This window comes from Pseudophryne corroboree, chromosome 4 (genome assembly GCF_028390025.1).
Source record: "Pseudophryne corroboree isolate aPseCor3 chromosome 4, aPseCor3.hap2, whole genome shotgun sequence".
Taxonomy (NCBI): Eukaryota; Metazoa; Chordata; class Amphibia; order Anura; family Myobatrachidae; genus Pseudophryne; species Pseudophryne corroboree.
Window position 1 is genome coordinate 615,645,462 of NC_086447.1, and position 20,760 is coordinate 615,666,221.

The 20,760-nt window shown below is 43.5% G+C and overlaps 1 protein-coding gene across 2 annotated transcripts in view; it reads right to left on the reverse strand.

Moving 5' to 3' along the window:
• Positions 1 to 20,760, reverse strand: part of SYNJ2 (synaptojanin 2) — a 468,795-nt gene that overhangs the window by 416,669 nt on the left and 31,366 nt on the right. Inside the window, exon 1 of one of the 2 annotated variants that reach the window (XM_063917655.1) lies at positions 11,710 to 11,715. The exons of the other annotated variant lie outside the window; for it this stretch is intronic. The gene's annotated coding sequence lies outside the window, so the exon portion shown is untranslated. Of the gene's footprint in view, positions 1 to 11,709; positions 11,716 to 20,760 lie in introns of those variants that run through there. 2 annotated transcript variants of the gene reach the window in all.

Sequence of the window (20,760 nt, forward strand, 5' to 3'; positions counted from 1 at the left end):
CATAATCTGGGCAAGAGCACGTTTGTGGGAGCCTACAAAAGGGGGTCCTGAGGTAACAGAACAGGACCAAACTGCCATAGAAATCTGTAAAACCTGAGCTGCAGATTCATTCTGAACAACCCTAGTAGAAATCTGAGAAATCATAGTTTTGATAGAGGATAACCACTCAGGCTCCCTTGCTGGTATCTGCGCTACAACAGTGCAATCCTGATTACATGGGTTGAGATCATCCTGAGAGGACATATCCTCAGCCGAATATGACACAGAGTCCCTGGACATAGCTAACTGGAAACCCCAAACTCCCCCCCCCCCCCCCCCCCCCCCACACACACACACACACACAGGTGAGGCTAAACAGAGTTTCCCCCCTTAGAATGGCAAGAGAGACACAGATTGGAGCCAACCCACACACAGCGCTGTTTTTATAAAGGACACCCCTTACTAGCGCCCACTGTGTACTGTAATAGTTACACAGAATTAATTCACCCCCCCCTTCTACAACCACCTGGTACCGCACAGGATAGCTGGAGTTGCTTGGAGGGACAGCTCTGTCAGCGTCTGTGTACAGGAACTGCAGGCAGTAAAATGGCGCTGAACGCTGCTGGGTCCGCTCTGAGGAGAAGCTCCGCCCCTTGCAGTTGGCGCATCTTCACGCACAAATTCTTTATACTGGCCTGAGGATTCCGTCGCTAGGCGGGGGATTCCGTCCCCTGTGAGTGTCTGAGTACGGAGGATTCTGACGCTAGCCTGGGGATTCAGTCTCCGGTTAGCGTCTGTGACCAGTGTAGGGTATTTAGACGCTGGCTCAGAACGTCACTCATAGCGCCAACACTGTGTGCTGCTGAGCCTTCCAAGAGCGTAGCCTCTCAGAGCTGCACTCCTACCCTTCTGCCACCATATCTCGCCATCTTCGGATCTTCTGGCTCTGTAATGGGCTGGCGGTATGCTGCTGGGGTGAGCGATCCCCTGTGGCGGGGAACATTCGATTCCCTCAGGAGCTCAGTGTCCTGTCAGCGGAGATAGTGGCTCAGACCCCGCAGGGCGGACACTACCCCCCCCCCCCCACCCCCAAGTCCCTCAAAGCAGTGCGGCTGTTTCCAGCAGCCTCACTGTAAAATAATAAACTTTAAAATAAACTTATACTGAAGAAGCTCTGGAGAGCTCCGCTAGCTGTGACCGGCTCCTCCGGGCACATTTTCAAAACTAAGTCTGGTGGGAGGGGCATAGAGGGAGGAGCCAGTCCACACTCTCAAACTCTTAAAGTGCCAATGGCTCCTAGTGGACCCGTCTATACCCCATGGTACTAATGTGGACCCCAGCATCCTCTAGGACGTAAGAGAAACAAACACCCCCACACACACACACATAGGAAAATGTCAGACACAGTTTCCCTTCCAAGTATGCCACAGAGAAACACAGAGATTGGAGCCAACCCACACACAGCGCTTCCCTAGGCAGATATAATACAACTACCTGGCGCTGACTGTGTACCTTAATAGACTACACAGTATTTACACCACAGGCCCCCCCCCCCCTTCCCCTTCTACAACCCCCCGGTACCGCACAGGATAGCTGGGAGTTGCGTGGAGGGACAGCTCTCCCTGTCAGCGCCTCTGTGCTGGATCAGCAGGCAGGAAAATGGCGCTGAACGCTGCTGGGTCCGCTCTGAGGAGAAGCTCCGCCCCTTGAACATGGCGCTGCTTCCCGCTCTTCACTACTTTATACTGGCTTGAGGAATGGTGCTGGCAGCGTTACCGAGGTCCCTGACAGCCTTGGTGACCAGTGTAGGGTATAGGCGCTGGCTCAGGGCACCCCTCATAACGCTGCACTGTGTACAGCTGAGCCTCCGGAGCGCAGTTAGTACTGCGCTCCCACCCTGTTGCCGCCATCTTCACACCGGCTCCCTGCTTGCTGTGGGGGCCGGTGACTCACTCGCCACCGGAATCTTCTGGCTCTGTTAGGGGGTGGCGGCATGCTGCGGGAGTGAGCGGTCGCCTGGGGGCGGCTAACGATCATCACCCACAGGAGCACAGTGTCCTGTCAGCGGAGATAGTGGCTCAAAACCCTCAGGGCGGACACTACTTCTCCCCTAAGTCCCACGAATCAGGGAGGCTGTTGCCAGCAGCCTCCCTGTGCCTAACTAACTCTTAGAAAAAAAATAAAACTAAAGAAGCTCTAGCTGTGACTGGCTCCTCCGGGCAAATTTTTTAAACTGAATATGGTAGATGGGGCATAGAGGGAGGAGCCAGCCCACACTATTAAACTCTTAAAGTGCCAATGGCTCCTAGTGGACCAGTCTATACCCCATGGTACTAATGTGGACCCTAGCATCCTCTAGGACATAAGAGAAATCAATAGCAGATCTTTCCTGAAAACTATAGTAATGGATATGTCCACTCTGTCAACTTTATAAAGTGGTGAATGTATTACACGTAATTGAGGTTACTAACAATTTATACTTTCAAATAAATCTCCTTGAATGACCTTAAAATGCTGTACCTGACTTGTGCTTTCAATTCATGTTAAAACAAAAAAACTCATTCCATTTCTGTCAATCCCTACCACGCCCAATCAGACTCTCCTAGCGAATTCAATTCTTTCTGAAAATCCAGCTCTTTATTACTGCTTCCTCTGCTTCCACCTATATTTCTATAGATTGTAAGCTAGCGAGCAGGGCCTTCCTACCTCTGTCTGTCTATTATTACCCAGTTTTGTTCTATTACTGTTCTAATTGTAAAGCGCAATGGAATATGCTGCACTATATAAGAAACTGTTAATAAATATATATTACAGAGTCTGACACTAGTGCACCCTCAGTCTCCACTCTCACTTTTTCTTGTTTCATTTGTGCCCTCTTCCAAATACAATCTAAGCTCTATAATGTTTTCACATCCGCTATAGTGTACCATATATTAATGGGTGCCCATTAATTATTGTGCTTCTTGTTCCCCAATTAGAGTGGGTTTAGCGTTTAAACCCATTAAACTGTTTGTGAGGATATCGTTAACAGCCATTAGGGCATACAAACTTGCACCCAAACAGAGCAACAATTGAATTGCTCCATAAGACGACATCTAGTTGCAGCCACAGGGGAAAACCATAGAATTCCCCCACATGGAGCACAAATCAACAACAATAATGGAGTAGCCAGCTACCCATTGTAATAACTAGAAGATAGCTTACATTAGAATTTTGCTTCTGATCAAAAATAAAATCTTATTTTAACCACTTATCAGCTGAGCCTACACTCATTCACTGAGCCTACTGGGTACTTTTTGAACTGGTCAGATTTTAATACTACTGTATCGGTAATTTATTTATGCAGTACCCACAGAAATTATATTATTAATATTATTATTATTATTTTTTTATTTTTTTTCAGAGACTTTGGCTTTACAGAAAATAGCATTAATCTGCTTACACCTCCAGACTAATCAAATGAAACATACCAAACATGGGTAAAAAAGTAAAATGTGTTTTTTGGCATCAATCCGACTTTCCCCAATACAGAAAAAGCAGTAATCTACGGGAGGCCTTTAGGTTACCGGCGGCCAGGCTCCCGGCGACCACCATACCGGCGCCGGAATCCCGACTGCCGGCATACCGACATCTTTTCTCCCCCTTGGGGGTCCACGACCCTCCTGGAGGGAGAATAGATAGTGTGGCGCGCGTATCAAGGGGCTCATTTGCGCTTGCCCAGCTGTCGGTATGCTGGCGGTCGGGATTCCGACGCCGGTATGCTGGTCGCTGGGACCCCGACCGCCGGCAAACCATACTACACCCGTAATCTACATCAGTGGCTCCCAAACTCAGGTCTCAGGACCCCAAACAGCTTATGTTGGGTTTTATCTCACTTCCACATGCACTTAGCCCAGCAATGCCAGGCTTCTGTGCAGAAGGTAATGCCAGTTGTGTGTGTGTGTGTGTGTGTGTGTGTGTGTGTGTGTGTGTGTGTGTGTGTGTTATATATATATATATATATATATATATATATATATATATACACACACACACACATACACATACATATATATATATATACACACACACACACACACACACACACACACACACACACATATATATACATACACACACACACACATACAAAACCACAGCACTCGCCATCCCAGAAGCGGGGTGCAATGTCTGCACTAACCACTCATAGGGTGGGGTGCATGGCCACCTGCTTAAATATGTACAAACATAATTTATTTATTGATGGTGTGAGGATAAGTGAGCTTGCTATGGTGAGTGCTGAATTTTCTGTATGTGTATATATATGTGTATATAATGATGATGATTTATGCTATATATGAAATTATACTTCTAGAATGTATATGAGGAACCATATTTGTATTGTAAATGGGGTATCATGTAAATATGTGGCCGTCATATATCTATTAGTTTTTCATTAAATATCATTATTAACATTATTATTAGTATTATTATCAGTATTTTTCATCTTTAGATATAAATTTTTTTTCACTAATTAGAAGGTAGGGTTTCTACACTATTTTTAGTCCTTCAATATCACTAATCAATAACTATTTAATTAATAATAGTTAATAATTATTTAATAGCACGCAATTCTCACTTGTAGCAATATCTTAATTGATTAATTTGTCCGTATTATTATGGATCCACCAAAATTAATAACCATTTTGATTTAAATTAATGTAGATTTGGAAGATAATTTTATTAATATAATCATATTAATATTAAAAAGATTTATAGGCATGAAATTTATCAATATCTAAGTACACAGCACTTTAATGAAATAATAATGAAGCTATTGATAGGTCACTTTTTAATTTATTAAGGCATTTTGATAAGCACTTTATATTAATTAAGCTATTGATTGGTCACTTCTAGAGTAATGATCTTTTAAGTCAATTGATTAAGTAACACTTAATAAACGATAAATATTAAATACCATTAAGAAGTAATAAAAACACCCAATACATGATTAATATTAAATATTGATTAAGAAACAGAATTCTAATATTGCAAGGGGACTATCTAGTATATTTGCTACGTTGATAGTGTCTCGCACTTCTTTAAAAATCTTTTTCTGCCCTGAGTAGTAAATCATGACCAGTGCGTTATGGCGCGCCATATGTCCTCCACTAAATGGATAGATCTAATTAAGAAAGAAATTACATTATTAGGCGCCTCCTTAGAAATAGGAAGCATCAACCAGCGAGTGGAACGCATGCTGCGTTACCAACCAGTGAGTGGAACGCACGCCGCGTTACTAAGCGGATGTACGTCACTCACACATCAATACATCTAGGTTTGCAACAGGAAGCGGAAATGCCGCTCTGTGAGACGCACGCCGCGGACCAGGCGGATGTGCGTCACTAGCCCTTTTACACACTGAGGGCATCCCTGCAGGCCGATAACAGGAAGCGGAAGTAGTGCTTTGGAACGCACGCCGCGCCGGCCCAATGGAACGCAATTTGGAGACACAATTGTCTTTGCTCTACAACCACTTTGTTTTTCAGGTTTATAATAAAATATACTGTTACCTACCTGTTGAATCTGCTTGGTCCTTATATAAAGACAAAAAACAGAATTACCAATACCTTCATTTAGGTTAGATGTAAGAGGATTCATATACAGGAAGTGATGTCAGGTACCCAGGGGTATATAAACCCAGAGGGCTATCAGTTCACACAGCTGATTGGAACAGTGTGGACTACAGAGAGGTGAGCACCCTATTTCCATGGTCCCCTATATTTTATCATGTGCTGTGAGTTTTGGATAAACATATTGGCACTTTAATCATTTAGCATATAGCTTTAAACAATTTCTATATCCAATTCCTTCTGACTATGGTTCTTTTTATTTATGGTCTTTTGTACTATGGATTTGTATTGATCTCCACATTATGACAATTATTCAGATAAAATGGTATATCATGACTAATGTCGTATATATTTTATATATCATGATTAATGTTAATGATCATGATTATATGTATTTTTTCTGTCATAGGGATTGCCACAGTCATTTGTACTGGCTCTTTGTAAAAACATTTTTGCCCACTCCTGGGAATTGTCTTATGAGCTTTCGAATAAGCAAAGTGGTATGTATAACATGTGTCAATATAAGCCACTAACATTCAGTAGACATTTGGACTATGCATCCAACAATAGCTTACACCAGCTGTAGCATCTCTTTAATACACTTTTTAATATATTCTCTATAGTTATGACACTACTAATGATACTTTTGTCAATTAAAAAGATATGCATTTGGAACCGAATTAGGCTCAAATGAGTTCAATCCCTATTCCTTTCTTCATTCTCATTTCCCATTCCTCCTCCTTCCCAATATATCTTGACCTTACTGAAAAAATATTTTTGAGTATGTTTTTATAGTATGTTTTATATATGATATATTCATGATGCATACAATGATTTTACAGATAATCCATGAGGTGAATTTTATCTGATATCGTTCTGATAATGTGTCTACTTATCGAAGATGTATTATGCTGATTATCTGTATTGAAGTCTCTTGGTATGTATATATGTATCTGTGAGATGATACAAAAGATACCATTAATATGAGAGTTGGATGTTTACAAATGTTTTTCACTGCTCAGATTTTAAAGCCCCTGATGAACTCCGTGGGACGAAACGCGTTGGTTTTTGAGACAACAATTGCGTTCTTCAAATGAAGAGTTACTGTCATAATGCTATATGACTAGAATGGAACATTGGGGCAGATGTATTAACCTGGAGAAGGCATAAGGAAGTGATAAACCAGTGATATGTGCAAGGTGATAAAGTCACCAGCCAATCAGATCCTACCTGTTAATTTACATATTGGAGCTAATTGGCTGGTGCCTTTATCACCTTGCACATATCACTGGTTTATCACTTCCTTATGCCTTCTTCAGGTTAATACATCTGCCCCACTGTTCTTAATCATCTCATGTATAAAGTACTATTGAATGCAATTTGAAGTTTCAAACAATTTTATGTATTGTAATTTTTAAAAAATAAATTCTCTTTTTTAAGAATCAAATAAGGAGATAATTTATACTGTTACATACCAGAGCACTAGTACAAGCTCCTTTGGGAAACTTTTTTCTTTTATCTCTGTACTGTACCCCACCTAACAGGGGGTAAATCCCGAGGTTGTAGCTCATCCACATAGCGCGGTAACAGGGTCTACACTCAATATTGCCTATATATATATATATATATATATATATAAAAATTGTGACAAGGATCACACACACGGGAACTCAGATGAACATTTTCAGTGTTTATTTGGGACAGCAGGAGGTCAGCACACAGCAAGTTACATCCATATGCAGTCGGTGTTACAGGCAGTAGCATACAGGCACTTTCAGCATAGCAGACTCTTGATAGGTCGGGGTGTGTGGGTTAGACTAGGGACCACTGGAGCCTATCACCTGGACACTAACTGCCATCAGCAGCAAGGTGACTCTGCCCTGGAAACCCTTATATCAGGAAATCCCAGGTGCTGCTGATCACACACCTGGGATTCTGCTACTGCTTCCAAAACCTGGTCTGGATCCTCCACATTACTTTCACATGGAAACATGCTGTCTCTGCCACACTCCTCCCCTTTTAGCTTCACACCACCCTGGTGAAGCTACACTATTTTCAGGCAAGCTCTCTGCCTCACCCACTTCCACCTGTGTCATCCGCCAAGGTACACAGCCTTCCACCACCTTCCAGAGTTCATCCACCTTGCCTTCTTCCTCCTACCCTAGCTTTACCATAGGGCTGCTTGGAGGAACAGGACCTACAAACCTCCTGGAAAGGGCATCGGCACTGAGGTGCGGTTTCCACGGACGATGCCTCACCTCAAACTTAAATGGCTGCAAAGCCAAAAACCAACGGGTCACACGAGCATTCACCACTTTGTTTGTATGCATCCACTGTAAGGGTGCATGGTCTGTGACCAACAAAAACTCTCGTCCCAATAAATAATACCTTAATGACTCAACTGCCCATTTAATGGCCAAGCACTCCTGCTCTACAGTTGAGTACCTGCGCTCCCTGAGCAATAATTTACGGCTAAGGTAGAAGATGGGCTTTTCCTCTCCATCTACCTCCTGGGATAGGACTGCTCCTAATCCTGTCCCAGAGGCATTAGTTTGTAATACAAATTGCTTTTTAAAGTCAGGAGCTTGCAAGACAGGCTCAGTACACAAAGCTCGTCTTAAATCCTGCCAAGCAGTTTCCACTGGTCTAGACCACGTTATCTTGTCTGGGAACTGTTTAAGACATTCGGTTAGTGGAGCCGCTCTAGCGGCGAAATCTCAAATGAACCTGCGATAATATCCGTCCAAACCGAGAAATGTCCTAAGTTGTGATTTACATTTACGTCTAGACCAGGTGAGAACTGCTTCTACCTTACTAGGCTGAGGTTTAACCTGTCCTCTGCCCACAATGTACCCCAAATACTTGGCATCAGTCATACCAATGGCACATTTCTCAGGGTTGGCTGTAAACCTGTGTGCCCTTAGAGACTGTAAAACGGCTTCTACCTTTGGTAGGTGTGACTACCAATCAAGGCTGAAAATAACGATGTCATCTAAATAAGCAGTCGCATATTCCCTGTGGGGCCGCAGCAACTTATTTATAGCTCTCTGGAAGGTTGCTGGGGCACCATGTAAACCAAATGGGAGCATTTTATATTGGAATAAGCCTTCTGGGGTAAAGAAAGCTGTTTTCGCCTTAGCAGCTTCTGTTAACGGAATCTGCCAGTAACCTTTTGTCAAATCAAGTGTAGTGAGATATTGACTATTGGCAAAATTTTCTACCAACTCATCAACCCGGGGCATAGGGTAAGAATCAAACCGGGACACTTGATTTAATTTACGGAAGTCATTGCAGAACCGTAAGGCACCTGAAGGCTTCGGTACTAGGACAATTGGATTATTCCACTCACTGGTGGATTCCTCTATAACCCCCTAGGCGTAACATCTCTTCCACCTCCTGCTTTACCGCTGCCCGCTTCGCTTCGGGTATGCGATATGGCCTCTGTTTAATGACCACCCTGGGTGGAGTGACAATATCATGTTGGATGATCTGTGTCTTTCCCGAAATGGCAGAAAACACATCTTGGTAGCGTTTCGTCAAGTTCACTACTTCCCGTTTCTGTTCAGGAGTAAGCGTGATTTCCATGGGTACCTGGCATTCTTAAATCTTCTTAGCTACCAAAGTGGGCTGATTGGCAGTTTCCTTCCAGGGTTTTAACAGGTTTACATGGTAGACTTGTACCTCCCTCCTTCTACCCTCCTGTCGGACCCTGTAATTGACTGGTCCCAATGCCTCGATGATCTCATAGGAGCCCCGCCGTTGTGCATACATCTTGCTTTCTGTGGTGGGCACCAGCACTAACACTTTATCTCCCGGATTAATGGACTGGTTAACTGAGGTGACGTCATACCTCTGTTTCTGACGTTGTTGGGCCCTTTCCATGTGTTCATTCAGTAGTGGCACAATCTGCCTTAGACGGCCGTATAACTGGGACACAAACTCAATGACGTTAGGGTCCTGGCATGGTTGTTCTACCCACCCTACTTTTAAGAGATCTAGAATTCCTCTGGGCTGTCTCCCATAGAGGAGCTCAAAGGGACTAAACCCTGTAGAGGATTGGGGTACCTCTCTGACCGCAAACATCAAGTAAGGTAGGAGCAGATCCCAATCTCGTTTTTTCTTGTGACACTGCCCTCCTTATCATTTGCTTAAGGGTTTTATTAAATCTTTCTACCAGGCCATCTGTCTACGGGTGGTACACCAAGGTGGTAATCCTGTCTACATTTAGCAACAGACATAAATCTTTCATGAGATTATGACACGAAAGGTGTACCTTGATCCATTAGGACCTCTTTCGGTATTCCTAACTGGGTATACATGGTTAGTAGTTCTCTGGCAATAGTGCTAGATTTCATATTATGCATGGGTATAGCCTCTGGTTACCTGGTGGCATAATCAACTACCACCAATATGTATTGGTGCCCTCGAGCAGACTTTTCCACTGGCCCTATCAGATCCATAACAATCCGCTCAAAAGGCGGAAATGATAGGGAGGGGTACCAGTGGAGCTCTAAACTCTGCCCGTAGGGCTGTTCTCTGGCAGACTGGGCATTCCCGACAACACCTCTTAATGGAAGCACAGATGCCGGGCCAAAAGAACCTTAACTGGATGCGTTGGAGTGTTTTCTCCTCCCCTAGATGGCCACCCCACAAATGCGTATGGGCAGCTTCTAACACCAACCGCTCCAGTTTTCGGGGAACCAAGAGCTGATCTACCCTTTTCCCTTGTAAAATAGCGACACAATATAGCAAGTCATTTTTCAAAACAAAATATGAATCTGATGGTAAAGCATCAACTACCCTGCCGTTAACTACTTTACAGTCTCAAAGGCATGAACCAAATTACTGTCATCGCGTTGATCTTTCCCAAAGTCCTGCAGTGATATCTTCTCACCAACTGGGTTCCAATGGGCCTCGGACTCAGTCTCTTGGGGTGGTTTGGGACCGGCAGCCTCTCTCCCGGACGCTTAACTTTGGTAGTCTCTGGCTCCTGAGTTGATTCGGTGGTTGACCGTTTGTTGATAGCATGCCAGATAACCAGCTCCTGTAGCAACGGAAAGTCCCGGCCCAGGATCAGCGGATATGGGGGTCTGAAGGTCCTCGCCGCTACCACCTTTAACGACCGACCTTGAACGGTCAGGGGTAAGTAGACCCGTTGGCACTCTTCCACATCGCCATGGACGCACAACACCCTGGCAGGAGGCTGGACCTTGTCTGCTCCCGGAGGAACCATGTTGGCAGCGACAATGGGGAGCTCACTGCCGGTATCTACCAGGCCCAAATCTCCCGGTTTTCCACCTGTACCTGCATCCGCAACTGAATAACCACCATTATATGCCAATTTTGCCCAATGAAGGATTACAAGATTTACAACACTAAGTGCCACATTAGTGTTTGTATTGTTTGTTATATGTCCTAGATCTGGAGTGGAACTAGCTGCCTTGAGAGGTACAGTTATCGGACAGATGACCAGGTGTATACAGGTTATAAGCAGCGAGTGGGGTATTCAAAATGTAGATGATTCCAGCCAGGCAATGTAGGATATGCAAGTTGTTAATTCAAAGTACGTTCATTTCTGTTGTTGTTTAATGTAATCGTACTTCATTACTGTGCGTCCCCTTTTTTATATTCTGATGCAGATACTGTTACATTTAGGAATGAAGAGTAGAGGGATGCTGCGTGAAAGATTATTCTACTAACATGCATACTGAATAAACTCTGAACATGGTAATATAACTTTTCTGTGCCAATTTATACTATGGGAAACACACACACACATATATATATATATATATATATATATATATATGTCGTGACAGCTGCCAACATTACAACATTGGTGTGTGTGTGTATATGTATACATATGTATGTGTGTGTGCGTATATATATATATATATATATATATATATATACATACATACATACACACACACACGCATACATTTATATATATATATATATATATATATATATATATATATATATATATATACACATACACACACATATACACACACATACACACCAATGTTGTAATGTTGGCAGCTGTCACGACTGAGGTCACAGAGTTAACCAATGGAGCAGTAGGGATGGCAGCAGCAATGACAGTTGAACTCACTGGGTCCAGCAGCCGAGATTAGATAACTTCGGTCTTGCCCCAAATCACCCTGTTTTGGTGTAATGGCTCCTTAGCACAAACATGTAACTTCCCACATGTATCACTGGGAAGATGCTGTTGATATGAAACACGGCCATCAGCAACTGCCATCACCAACTGCCGCCCGCATGCCACATTTGAGTTCTCCATGGTATAAATCCCCAGAGCACAGCAGTATCACTGGCATTTCTCCAGTTGAAGCTGATGCTGACGCATGAAAGAGCCTCTCAAGAGAGATCATGTTTGCTCACTAGTATTTGCTGCCAACGTTTCACCAGTGACCGGATCTCAGTGCACAATCACAGCTGTGTTTTTTCCCATTCCCTTTTTCAAATTTTATTTTGTGTAGTTACTGTCACTAGTTACAATGAGCCGGTGTTAGTCCAGCTGCTTGAAAATGGAGGAACAATCCATAACATCAGTGAGACATGGTTGAGGTAAGCAAGCCACAGAGCAGGCAATGGTAGACCATCATCAGGAAGAGCTGGCCCATCAACAGGGAGAACAGCACCATTATCGGGAAGAGAAAGAGCTGGTCCATCATCGGGAAGAGAGAGTTGGACCATCATCAGGAAGAACAGCACCCTCATCGGAGAGAAAAAAAGTGCTGGACCATTATAGGGAAGAGAAAGCTGGACCATCATCAGAAAGAGGAAAACATTAACCCAGTGCCAGAGAAAATCAGGCAGCTGCAGTGAGGGAAGCACTCCTGAGGTCCATTCTGCTCAGTGTTCCCACCTACAGCAGATGCACTGTTGCAGAAGGAGAGGACATAGAGTACTGTACCACCTGTATGTCTGACACTGAAGTTACAATGGAAATCACTGTATCATCCTGCCACCATACCTTCTATTTCCCTTGCCTGACATAATGGCTAGAGATGAACAGCCTTTGTCCTGTGTGTCACACAAGGTTCTATGACCTGGACCTTTTTTCCCAACTTATCTAAAGGGCACCAAACAAAAGCAGCGGAAGAGTACCCAATCTAAACATCAAAGTACTGTATATAGTGGTAAGCTTGTTCCTTTTTTTTTTTTTTTTCTTTGATTACAAATTAATTACTTTTATTATATATCTATATCTATCTTTATCTATATCCCATCCTGTTTCAAACATTTTATTTTCTGACAATAAACATCAACATAATGGATACATTTTTCTCTAAATAAAGCACAATGGCCCTCATTCCGAGTCGTTCGCTCGGTATTTTTCATCGCATCGCAGTGAAATTCCGCTTAGTGCGCATGCGCAATATTCGCACTGCGACTGCGCCAAGTATCTTTGCTATGAAGAAAGTATTTTTACTCACGGCTTTTTCATCGCTCCGGCGATCGTAATGTGATTGACAGGAAATGGGTGTTACTGGGCGGAAACACGGCGTTTTATGGGCGTGTGGCTGAAAACGCTACCGTTTCCGGAAAAAACGCAGGAGTGGCCGGAGAAACGGGGGAGTGGTTGGGCGAACGCTGGGTGTGTTTGTGACGTCAAACCAGGAACGACAAGCACTGAACTGATCGCACAGGCAGAGTAAGTCTGGAGCTACTCTAAAACTGCTAAGTAGTTTGTGATCGCAATATTGCGAATACATCGGTCGCAATTTTAAGATGCTAAGATACACTCCCAGTAGGCGGCGGCTTAGAGTGTGTAACTCTGCTAAATTCGCCTTGCGACCGATCAACTCGGAATGAGGGCCAATATTACAGTCACTGCTTTCTCTGATGTGACAAACGGCTCAAAACTGCCAAGATTACAGCCAGAACTTTTTGTGGAGGCCCTTTGTGGGGTCTAACATCTGTGGGTTCCATGCAAAACCAGCCAGTATTTACCCTGCACAGAAAAAAAATATAGCCCAATATAACAGAAAGGAAAACTGGGGATTAGGGCTAATGGCGACCCCCCCCCCCCCCCCAAAAAAAAATAAAAAAAAAAATAAAACATTAGACAGCCACCTCATGGGTGTGTTGGAAGAGCTGCTAAGCTGATAATTACTTTTTAAAATGTTGACAGTTACATCCAGCTCATTGATACATTAAGTACTTGGAAATTTAAACCCAGGAAACGCCGGGTACTTCAGCTAGTATTATTACAAACCTAACTACTGAGACCTCTGTCTCATGCATCTTTCCTGTCTGCATGTAATGACCTCTTGTATTTCTTTATCAAGACAAAGAAGCTAGCATTGTTATTGGAAGGCCTACATATACTGTATTTCTATACTATACTTATACCAAACACTCAGCTGCAAACTCATCTTTCTAAGCTTCATAGGAAATGAATTGCATTCCTGGCTCTAATATACATTTGTTTTCCGTTATTAGACCCACAAGTACAGTATGGCAACAAACATTGCATAACTAATGACTTTAAAAAAAAAAAAAAAATAAGAATTTACTTACCGATAATTCTATTTCTCGGAGTCCGTAGTGGATGCTGGGGTTCCTGAAAGGACCATGGGGGATAGCGGCTCCGCAGGAGACAGGGCACAAAAAGTAAAGCTTTACGATCAGGTGGTGTGTACTGGCTCCTCCCCCTATGACCCTCCTCCAAGCCTCAGTTAGGTACTGTGCCCGGACGAGCGTACACAATAAGGAAGGATTTTGAATCCCGGGTAAGACTCATACCAGCCACACCAATCACACTGTACAACCTGTGATCTGAACCCAGTTAACAGTATGATAACAGCGGAGCCTCTGAAAAGATGGCTCACAACAATAATAACCCGATTTTTGTAACTATGTACAAGTATTGCAGACAATCCGCACTTGGATTGAATAAGTCTCACCTAGCCTTCTGGCTTCAGTACCACAATATAGTGTGGAATAATACCCCTTTTCTTGTAGTAGGAGGGGTAATTTAATTATCACCTGCTGGGAATACAGCTTGTGAATTTTTTCCCATACTGCCTCCTTGTCGGAGGGAGACCTTGGTAAAGCAGACTTCAGGAGCCTGCGAAGGGGAAACGTCTCGACATTCCAATCTGTACCCCTGGGATACTACTTGTAGGATCCAGGGGTCCTGTACAGTCTCAGCGCCATGCTGAGAACTTGTCAGAAGCGGTGGAACGCTTCTGTTCCTGGGAATGGGCTGCCTGCTGCAGTCTTCTTCCCTTTCCTCTATCCCTGGGCAGATATGATCTTATAGGGACGAAAGGACTGAGGCTGAAAAGACGGTGTCTTTTTCTGCAGAGATGTGACTTAGGGTAAAAACGGTGGATTTTCCAGCAGTTGCCGTGGCCACCAGGTCCGATGGACCGACCCCAAATAACTCCTCTTCCTTTATACGGCAATACACCTTTGTGCCGTTTGGAATCTGCATCACCTGACCACTGTCGTGTCCATAACATCTTCTGGCAGATATGGACATCGCATTTACTCTTGATGCCAGAGTGCAAATATCCCTCTGTGCATCTCGCATATATAGAAATGCATCCTTTAAATGCTCTATAGTCAATAAAATACTGTCCCTGTCAAGGGTATCAATATTTTTAGTCAGGGAATCCGACCAAGCCACCCCAGCTCTGCACATCCAGGCTGAGGCGATCGCTGGTCGCAGTATAACACCAGTATGTGTGTATATACTTTTTATGATATTTTCCAGCCTCCTGTCAGCTGGTCCTTGAGGACGGCCCTATCTATAGACGGTACCGCCACTTGTTTTGATAAGCGTGTGAGCGCCTTATCCACCCTAAGGGGTGTTTCCCAACGCGCCCTAACTTCTGGCGGGAAAGGGTATACCGCCCATAATTTTCTATCGGGGGGAACCCACGCATCATCACACACTTTATTTAATTTATCTGATTCAGGAAAAACTACGGTAGTTTTTTCACATCCCACATAATACCCTCTTTTGTGGTACTTGTAGTATCAGAAATATGTAACACCTCCTTCATTGCCTTTAACGTGTGGCCCTAATAAGGAATACGTTTGTTTATTCACCGTCGACACTGGATTCAGTGTCCCTGTCTGTGTCTGTGTCGACCGACTAAAGTAAACGGGCGTTTTAAAACCCCTGACGGTGTTTTTGAGACGTCTGGACCGGTACTAATTGTTTGTCGGCCGTCTCATGTCGTCAACCGACCTTGCAGCGTGTTGACATTATCACGTAATTCCCTAAATAAGCCATCCATTCCGGTGTCGACTCCCTAGAGAGTGACATCACCATTACAGGCAATTGCTCCGCCTCCTCACCAACATCGTCCTCATACATGTCGACACACACGTACCGACACACAGCACACACACAGGGAATGCTCTGATAGAGGACAGGACCCACTAGCCCTTTGGAGAGACAGAGGGAGAGTTTGCCAGCACACACCAAAAACGCTATAATTATATAGGGACAACCTTATATAAGTGTTTTCCCTTATAGCATCTTTTTTATATATTTCTAACGCCAAATTAGTGCCCCCCCTCTCTGTTTTAACCCTGTTTCTGTAGTGCAGTGCAGGGGAGAGCCTGGGAGCCTTCCCTCCAGCCTTTCTGTGAGGGAAAATGGCGCTGTGTGCTGAGGAGATAGGCCCCGCCCCTTTTTCGGCGGCCTCGTCTCCCGCTCTTAACGGATTCTGGCAGGGGTTAAATATCTCCATATAGCCTCCGGAGGCTATATGTGAGGTATTTTGTGATACGTTGTGAGCGGTCGTCATGACCACAGAGAACAAGGTCTTTTGGATATCCCGCCGGAAAGGGACATTGTGATTGGCTATTAACACATTTAAATAGGACATTGTGCTGATATGCCCATTATGCCTTGAAAAAGACTCCAGGAAGGAGTTGAAACGCGTTGGCTATTGACTATCTACACCAGCCTTATCCAGCAGATCCTGCCTAATAAGATCCAGGTCCTTGTTCCCAGTTTCCAAATCCGGGTGGTTACTGGTGATGTAAGAGCTTGTTTGAGAACTCTTTTGGGTTCTCAGACCATCTGGTAATTATTCTGTGGATCTACTGTGGCTGCTATTGCTCAATTTTTACCTGTTCAATTTTCAATTTTATCTGTTTACATCTTGCATGATGTTATAATAAATGTTATGTTGTCTGCACATGATGGTATTTCCCCTCTAATTTTGCATATCTATGGATAAATCTGTCCAATGAATGAGAGGGAAATCCTGGACACATGAAGTTGAATTTCAGCCACAAAAGGGACGTATGATTTTAATGTAGTATTATATACTGAATTGGTGGCGCCTTGTGATATCTTACTCCTATCATTTTCTTTCGCTTGTATTTGTGGTGTCTGGAGAGAGGCATCTATACAGGGGTAATTAGTCTTGGGGCGGCCCTTTAACATCTGATACTCTTGCGCTGTGTGTGGTGTACAGGAAATATTCCATTATTCTTGTTATTCTTATTATTCTGAGAACTTTTGGGATCAGCGGAAGTGGAGGGAAGACATACACCAGTGCATCCACTGCTATTGCTTGAGGGCCTCTCGACCTGGAACAATATCTCTGAAGCTTCTTGTTGAGACGAGATGCCATCATGTCTACTTGAGGAACGCCCCAGAGACTTGTCACCTCTGCGAAGACTTCTTGGTGGAGGCCCCACTTTCCTGGATGGAGATCGTGTCTGCTGAGGAAGTCTGCTTCCCAGAATGAAAATCGCCGACAGAGCTCTGACATGTCTTTCTGCCCAGAGGAGAATCCTTGACACCTCTGCAATTGCTGCTCTGCTTTTCGTTCCGCCTTGCCTGTTTATGTACGCGACTGCTGTTACATTGCCCAACTGGATCTGCACGGGATGATCTGGAAGAAGATGTACCGCTTGTAGAAGGCCGTTGTAAATGGCTCTCAATTCCAGAACGTTTATGTGAAGGCAGGCTTCCTGACTTGACCATTTTCCTTGGAAGCTTTCCCCATGAGTGACAGCTCACCCAGCCTCGGAGACTTGCATCCGTGGTTACCAGGAACCAGTCCTGAATCCCGAACCTGCGTCCCTCCAATAGGTGAGAACTGTGTAGCCACCACAGGAGCGAAAACCTGGTTTTTGACGGCAGGATTATCTTCCGGTGCATGTGTAGGTGGAATCCGGACCACTTGTCCAACAGGTCCCATTGGAATATTCTGGCATGGAACCTGCCACACTGTATGGCCTCGTAGGCCGCCACCATCTTCCCCAACAACCGAATGCACTGATGGATCGACATACTGGTTGGTTTCAGTATCTGTTTGACCATTCTCTGGATTTCCAGAGCCTTTTCCCCTGGAAGAAATACTCTCTGAACTTCTGTGTCCAGTATCATCCCGAGATAAGACAATCTCGTTGTCGGTTCCAACGGAGACTTTGGAAAATTTATGATCCATCCGTGTTGTTGGAGTATGGACAGGGAGAGTATTGTTCTGCAGCAACTGCTCCCTGGATCTCACCTTTATCAGGAGATCGTTCAGATAAGGAATTATATTGACTCCTTTTTGACGAAGGAGGACCATCATCTCCGCCATCACCTTGGTAAATACCCTCGGCGCGAGACCGAAAGGCAACGTCTGGAACTGGTAATGGCAGTCCTGAACCGCAAATCTCAGATAAGCCTGGTGAGGAGGATAAATGGGAACATGCAGGTAAGCATCCTTTATGTCTACTGACACCATGAAGTTCCCTTCCTCCAGACTGGAAATCACTGCCCTCAGTGATTCCATTTTTAACTTGAACCTTTTCAAGTAGAGATTCAGATCTTTTAGATTTAAAATTGGTCTGACCGAGCCGTCCGGCTTCGGAACTACAAAGAGGCTTGAATAAAACCCCTCTCCTTGTTGTGACAAGGGTACCAGGACTGTGACCTGATCCTGACATTACTTTTGAATTGCCGTTGTTACTGCCTCTCTTTCTGGGAGAGAAGCTGGCAAGGTCGATTTGAAAAATCGGCATGGGGGGACGTCTTGAAACTCCAGCTTGTACCCCTGGGATACTATTTGTAAAACCCATGGGTCCAGGCCAGATTGAATCCAACCTTACAAAACTGAATGAAGCGCTATACAACCAGATTCTCTAATTTTTTTAAATTTATTCTCACAAATAGACAACATTTATAAACAAACAAACAACACTTAACACACGGCCGGTGTATACAAATATTTAAAAAATATATATATATATATACTTATAATCCTTCAAGGAATAATTTGCATTAGTTAGACCACCAGTCCGTTGGGACTATTCATTAATTAAATAACTAGTGCACATTGATAATTCAACACAGATATATTCCGTTGATTTTGTATTAATTGAACCCACAGTCCAGATATGAACCATTTAACAAACAGTCACTTGGACTTAGGTATTATGTCCACAACTTGAGATGCATGCATCAATTGAATATAGGCTTTCCTATGAAGCCAAAACAAAACTTGTGTGATGTAATATGATCCAATCCAGGTTTTAGTGCATATAGTGCAATTGGTTTTATGAATGATGTAAACGTCAGCAAGCACTATTAGAATTATTGTGTGTCCCGTCAGCACGGGTGGATAGGAACAATGGTAGCTTGGTTAGCTTACTGTGCATACGATCGTGATCGGTGTCTGCAGGCTCCACCGAGAAACGATCCCCCCTCCAGCGGCCAAAGAAGCTGTATGCCGCAAAAGCTGATCCGGGGTCTAGCCGCACCAAGTCCGTTTGTAGTATGTTCCACCGATGGTCAAACAGTCACAGCCGTGTTTAAGGTGCAACCTCTCTACGCGTTTCTCCGCCTTCACCTCGGCGGCTTCCTCAGGAGTGATGATGCCGGTGCTCCCGTCTGTTCATTTAAATAACACGTCCTTCCTCCAATTACCGGGCACTCTGACAACACCTGCGCTGATTCTATGCGCTTCACTTGCGTGTCACCGCTCATCAGTTTCTCTATTCTATTAATTAGTGTGCAAATAATACATACACGTTCTTGGTCTGATCTTAACTAATGCAACCATAATTCATTACCGCATTTGAAATACATATTAAGTCCCAATTAAATCCTCTTTACTAAGAAGAAAAGAATTTTGTTTTTATAAAATATATATAAAAATGACCGCAAATCACATGAAGCTTATCAATAATCTCTCCACATTACCTGTTAGAAAACCACTTGCATGTGGGGAGGAGGACAATTCCTCCCACCCTCACACAACGGTCCCAACATAGGGAATTCTCCCCATTATAGTACACGATGTCAGGAACCTTTATCTATAATGAACATATAAATATATAATAAAAAATGATGAATAAAATCAAACTAATAATGATAATCATACTAATGATAATACTAAAAATAAATATGGCAATGACAATAAAAATAAATATAGATAGAAATAGAAATGGACATTTGGATGTATTCATTACTTGATGGACATTATCTGTATCACCCAGTAATCACCACTACTAATTATCTACTCATAATTGAGCTACAATCCCCATGATAACCCATCCCCAAGAATTTCAAAGGTGCATATCATTGTTAAATATCAATATTATTGTTAACAAAAACTTCTCAATTAGGCACACTGGGTATTCCGTAGCGGGGATTAATCAATAAATATTATTTAACTCCACCGTATCATTCAATCCATTCGGTACCAGTGTCCCCAACCGGAATATCCAGTATGCCTCCCTCTTACAAAGAAGGCCATATCGGTCCCCTCCCCGAGCTGTTTTTCTTATCTGTTCAATAGCGAACATCTGAATGTTACTTACATTCCCCAATTGACAATTTGTGATGTGTGCATAGAGACTTAGTTTCCTTGTTTTATTAACTATATTTCTCTTATGCTCCATCAATCTATCATGTACAGCTCTGGTGGTCCGACCCACATATTGTTTCTTACAGCCACAGATGAGTAAATAGATCACAAACGAAGACTTGCAATTAATAAAATCCCTAATGGTGAATGATTCTCCTGTATTAAGGGACTCAAAAGTAGTCACTTTGCGATGACAAAATTGACAGGTCTGGCATCTAATATTCCCACATTTGTGGAAACCCAAAGGTTTCTCTGGTAACCAATTAATTGTATTGTTAACCAATTTCTTATTCCTCATATGG